Consider the following 6,067-nt stretch of genomic DNA (forward strand, 5'->3'; position numbering starts at 1 on the left):
CAGACATAATGTCGATGGCATGGATATATATATATCAGTGGCGTGGCAAAATTTCTCTTTTTTTAAAGGGTGTTTTTTATTTTATTTTGCAGGACTTTTTGATTAATTTTTTTCTTTCATTACATTGTATATTCTGCTTTTTAATCGAGATGGTTTAGTTAATATATTGAAAGTTTCGGGGAGGGTGTTAGATCGTAAGTTGGAACAGCCGATGTGCACATGTTTTTTAGATATTTCTGCTTGTTTGGCGGGTTTGTTGTTCCGTGATTTTTGTGTCTTGCTGTGTCATAGATATTTTTATTAATTGAGATGGTGTTTTGATTATTTTTTTGTTAGTTTTTGCATCGTCTTTGAATATTCGTATGTGATAATTCAGTGTTTTCATTGAATGAACTGAAATTTTTTCCCCATTGATGCTCATTTTACTGATTCGAACATGGCTGAATCGGATATTATACAAGAACTCCAGCAAAAACCTTTCGGTTCTTTAAGATTTGAGGATAAACTGCATATTGTCCAAAATGGTAGACTTTGTCCATCACTCAAAAATTTATCGTCTAAAGTAAAAGAAAGAAGCAGAGAATATACCAGACACTTTACAGTTTCTAATTATGATTCTCATACTTGGCTCTGTGGCAGTGAAAGTTTGACCAAACTTTTTTGCTGGCCCTGTCTTTTATTTTCCAAATCCAAAAATGCTCGGAATTTTAGTGTTTTCACTAATTTGAATGGATTAACCAAATCAACCAAGGCACACGAAAATTCTGAATCACATCTTCAGTGTGTAGTAGAGTTGTATAATTTTGGAAAGCAACGAATTGTTGAAGGAATAGACAAAACCCTCAAAATTAATAACTATTTGCGTAACCAAAAAATTAATAAAACGACTAATAGATGTGACATCTTTTCTCGCCAAACAAGAACTACCCTTCCGAGGGCACAATGAAAAAACTTCCTCTTTGAATCAAGGAAATTATGCTGAAACTTTAAATCTTTTAAAACTCTACGATCCAGTTTTAGCAGAACATTTTGAAAATTCCACAGTTTTTAAAGGCACTTCAAATGCTATACAAAACGAACTAATTAGTATTATTAGTGAAGATCTGATAGAAACTATTAAACGAGAAATAGAAGAAGAAGATTTTGTAGCTTTAATGTTAGATGAAGCGTCGGATATTGGAAGAAGGTCACAGCTCTCTGCAGTTTTGAGATATGTTGTGAAGGGAGACAGCAGTGTTACAGAGAGGTTTGTTGGATTTACCGACGTAAGTGCAGACCGCACATCTAATGGTTTACTTGAGCACGTACAGAAAACCGTAAGTGAATATAAACTGGCTGATAAATTTGTTGCTCAGACGTACGATAGTGCTGCTGTAATGTCAGGCCATTTGTCAGGTTTACATAAAAAGGTTAGAGATGTATATCCAAAAGCTCTATTCACGCACTGTTATGCTCATGTATTAAACTTGGTTTTATCTCAGGGCATGAATGATATTTTAGAATGCAACACATTCTTTTCAACACTAAGCGCAATTGCAAAATTATCATCGCATTCTAGTAAGCGATACTTAAGGATGCAGGAATACTTAAAAAAAGTATTCCTTCTTTTACTCTAACATGATGGTGCTTTACCTCAAGACTGGTGAATACGGTAGAACAGTACCGTGAACAAATAGTTGATTTTTTCCCAAACATTTATGAAAGTTCTGATGATACCTGGGATGGTTCTGATCGCTGTGTTGCCAATGGGTACTCCTTGTTTTTGAAGGAGTTCGAGACTGTCTTTTTATTAAATCTGTTTTCACCTTTGTTTTCCCGAACAGATTTATTATTTCAAATGTTGCAGGCAGACAGTATCACTATATTGTCCTGCTTAAATGTTATCAGAGACTTTCAAGAACTCTTGGAGAATGCAAGAAAGTGCGATGAAAGTGACATTATTGGATTTCCCGTAATTTGGGAAAAAACTGTTTCAGTGTCAGGATTACCGAAAAATTCAAGAAAAAGAAAAGTTCATGCTAACAACGAAAGTTCACTAACTTTAGAACAACGACATAGAAAGCTGTTTTATGAAGTAACAGATAATTTACTTTGCCATTTAAGCAGCCGGTTTTCTTCTCTGAAAAAACTGGCATTCTTTGATTTACTAAATCCTAAGCAGTTCAAGAATTTTTCAGAAAAAAATGACTTCCCTGAACAACTTTTAACTAATCTAGGAGAATTATATCCACAAACCTTTGATATGACAGGGTTGAAAAATAAACTGATTGTATTTCGCCGGACTTCTACATTTAACGACAAATGCACACACAAACTAATAAAATTTCTGAAAGAAGAAAATTTACACTGTTCTTTCAAGGAAATTTTAAAACTCTCCAAATTAATTTCGACCATTCCTGCAACAATAGCACCAGTAGAAAGGAGTTTTTCCGCCCTTAAAAGGATTCATACATGCAAGAGGTCCACACAAACAGAAGACAGGCTCAGTAATTTGGCTTTGTTGTCCATTGAAAAGAAACAATTGATGTCTTTAAAGGAGAAGGAAGACTTCTACATCAAAATCACTAACAAATTCGCTTCAAAAACAAGAAGGCTGGAGTTCATGCATAAGTTAAAGTAAGATTTAAAATTTCGTTTTTGAACATTCAACCATTGCATTTTAGAGTTAATAATTTTTCTCCACGGGCTTAATATATATNGAATTTGTGGTCATTTCTAAGACACCCTTTTATTTTTTACTTATTCCTCGATTTTTCAAGGCGTTCTTTTTTCTTCTTCTTTGTTAAAAATAATGTGGTCAGCCATAATTTGAAACTCCAAATTTTAAAAATAAAAACATCAAGAAATTAATTTATGACAAAAATAATTGTTAAAAACACAATGCCGATTAACAACATATGGCGAAATCAAATATTTGACTATTCCTTTTAAAATATTGAAATAAAGAAGAATAAAATTGTATTTAAAAATAAAAGCAGAATAATAAAAATCTATTAAACAATTCAAAAAATGTTTTCGAAAAAAAAAAATACATAAATTTGAATTATCTACACACGCACTAAAATTATTTATAAATCGTCAGTGGTTAAAACATGAAACTTCCTGAAAGACTCAATTTAATCCTATTCACCATCAACACAAAATAAGTAAAAAATGAATATTTTTAACCATTTTGTACCCAAATAGCAAAAGTTTAAAAAAAAAGAATTTTACGGAACATGTATTTATAATAACTCAAAAGTAATGCAGTTTAAAAGCTTTTAAAGAATGTTTTATTCAATTATTATTAAAATAAGGATCAAAATTGTAAAACTAAGTTTGTTGCTTTTAAAAACCTGATGTTCCTTAGTTCCTAAATCAAAAAAAAAATGTGAATTTTGATTTCGAAAAGATTTGGTAATTCGCATTTTCAATAGACTTTGTCATAATAAATTGAAATATAAGACTATTACCAAGCCCTATTTTACATTATTCATTTCATTTAGATAATAAATAAAAATGAAATAAACAAACAAACTTCTGAACTACAAAAAAAAGCCTTATGAGATAAGGATTTTTAGACAGGACAAAAATCGGGGACAATAACCGGCTTCCTAACTTATAAGTTTTTATAATGAAGGCATTTAACTGCACATTTTAGGAAAAGGAAAATAAATGAAAATATAAATAAATTTTGTAAAAATAGTTTTGAAATTTAAAAAAAAAACTTTTCTAAGGTCTTGCACGAGAAAGTAAACAGTAAAATATCGAGTGTAGTTTAAAAGAATCGAGTTGATGCAATCTTAGTTTACTTTTTAGATGTTTTGTTCAATTTATATAAAGTTTATTTTAAAACGTATTGAAAGTATTTCTTATAAAACTTTTAAAGAAAGCAGATGAAAATCCGTTTTTTAGTCGATGATATTATTGTTTTTCGAAAACCACCGAAATTTCATCTGCCTTTTTCAAAAATGTATTGAAATCATTTCTTTAAAAATATTACAAGAAATGCTTTTATTACATTTTAAGATAAAATTTATATGAAATGAACATAATAGTTAGTTGGAAAATCGAATGAGACTATATCTTTCATAAGTTACACTCAAAATTTTATTTTTTACTTTTTCGTACAAGTCCATAGAATTTTTTTTAAATTTCATATAAATTATTTTATTTCATAATTTTTCATCTTATTATTCATTAAATCTATAAAAATTGTGTTTTAATATTTTTCAGCCATTTTCTCATCCTTGTAAACTGGGTACTGACAGTAAAAGTTGATATGAGTTCAGATGTATTTGTATTGAAGCTTTATAATTATATTATAAAATCTGTTCGTGTATCTGAACACCAAAGATGGTGGCGACTACTTTACACCAAAGGGGTGTTCCACTAAAACCAAGGTTGTTAAACACCTCAAATGTTCTTCAACACTATTTGGTGTAAAGTAGCCGCCACCAATCGCTATATTTGCAACGTTTCGTAGTAACACTAAAATTTAAAATTACATCAAGATATGACACTCACAAGAAACATTAAAGTTATTTTTATAAGACAATATAAAACAAGAAACAGCAATTTACGTTTAGCACATACACTAGTTCTTAAAATGAGTTTATAAATCAGATATACTCTTAGCATAAAAAATATTAAGACGAAATCAAACTAAGCTTAGCACAGAAGGAACGGATAGAAGTATAAATTTATACAGTATAAATTTATTTAATACAGTTTACTGAGATGTGAAAAGTTAAACTTAAATATGCTTATTGCACAACTAAAAGCATACATACATATTTTAAACGGTAAACTTTTTCTGTAAAGCCCTAGATTACCTAGTATAAGTAGAGTTACTCTTTTCCTTGCGACTTAGCGCCGTTTTCGATTTTGATTGGCTATCGCCGATCACATGAGTAAACAGTGGCCATTTTGTTGACTAGTATGAACGGTGAAGTATCATAGAACTCGATCTGTTATTCTATTTTCGATTTTCTTTTTACTTTATTTATTTCATACTTTTAAATTAAGAACAATAGTTTCATGCCTATTTAGGTGTTCTAATAAATCAAAATGAAACTTAGAGTTTATTTAGAGTTTTAGCACTTTTTTATTATAAAATGCCAAGTAACAATTAGTATTGCTTAAAAAAATATTTCAACTACTGGGATTTTTTTTTTCTTTAAACACAGATAATAATGTCCCTAATGATTTAAATCACAAATGATACCACCCTTTAAACCTCATAACAAAACGACCGCAGAAAAATTTGAAAGAAATTAGAAAAAAAAGTTATAGCAGAAAGATGAAATCAGAAAGTTTTTACTTATTGATAAGGTATTATTTTCACTAAGTAGAATAAAACATATAACGTGAGAGGGAAAAAAAGAGTAAATTTTTCAAGTTATCTTCAAGAATGTGAAAATAATTATGAATTAAAAGTGGTGTTTATGAATAGATACTCCATATTTTTACCTTGATAGTTGATGTCACTAAGAAGTTGCAGTCACCAAGGTAACGGCGTGTCACTACTTTATCTACTTATTCAAGACTAAGTTTATTTAGATGAAAGGCACTTTTGACGACAACCGCAAACTATTTTCCACTTGTTATCGATTGTAAACAATTATAGACGGATTCAAAATATGCCAACACTTAAGTTTTCCGAAGTGAAACTTTTTAAGGTATGTTTGTAAAGGCTAGTGATTTTTGTGAAACCTTTTTTAGCATTTTAGGTGCTTAGAGCTTTCATACACTCTATAATTATACGTAAAAGCTCTATTTGGTGTTAAATTGAAAAAAATGTTCCTAAGCGCAATTTTCAGCTTTATTTAACATCAAATTCGGAGAAAACTTGCGCCACAGTTTTTTAAATATATATATATATATATATATAGGTCAATTTAGATTTTCTGAGCTATTCACTAAAATTTAGGAAAATTCGTTGCGTTTGTGTATATGCATTTCCTGTGTGTCTACATAGGCGCAAGCCAGGCCCTGTTTACCCTATACCAGGGGTGGCGAACCTATATGCACCAACGTGCCATTTTTTTAAAAAATTGTTTAATGAGGTCATAGACGTGCCGTCAAA

At 30.1% G+C, this 6,067-nt stretch overlaps 1 protein-coding gene across 2 annotated transcripts in view; it reads right to left on the bottom strand.

Moving 5' to 3' along the window:
* LOC107437356 (high affinity cAMP-specific and IBMX-insensitive 3',5'-cyclic phosphodiesterase 8B) overlaps positions 1 to 6,067 on the bottom strand; it is a 358,938-nt gene that overhangs the window by 145,840 nt on the left and 207,031 nt on the right. The window lies entirely within an intron of this gene.

The sequence above is a fragment of the Parasteatoda tepidariorum genome, chromosome 7 (assembly GCF_043381705.1).
Source record: "Parasteatoda tepidariorum isolate YZ-2023 chromosome 7, CAS_Ptep_4.0, whole genome shotgun sequence".
In the NCBI taxonomy this organism is placed as follows: domain Eukaryota; kingdom Metazoa; phylum Arthropoda; class Arachnida; order Araneae; family Theridiidae; genus Parasteatoda; species Parasteatoda tepidariorum.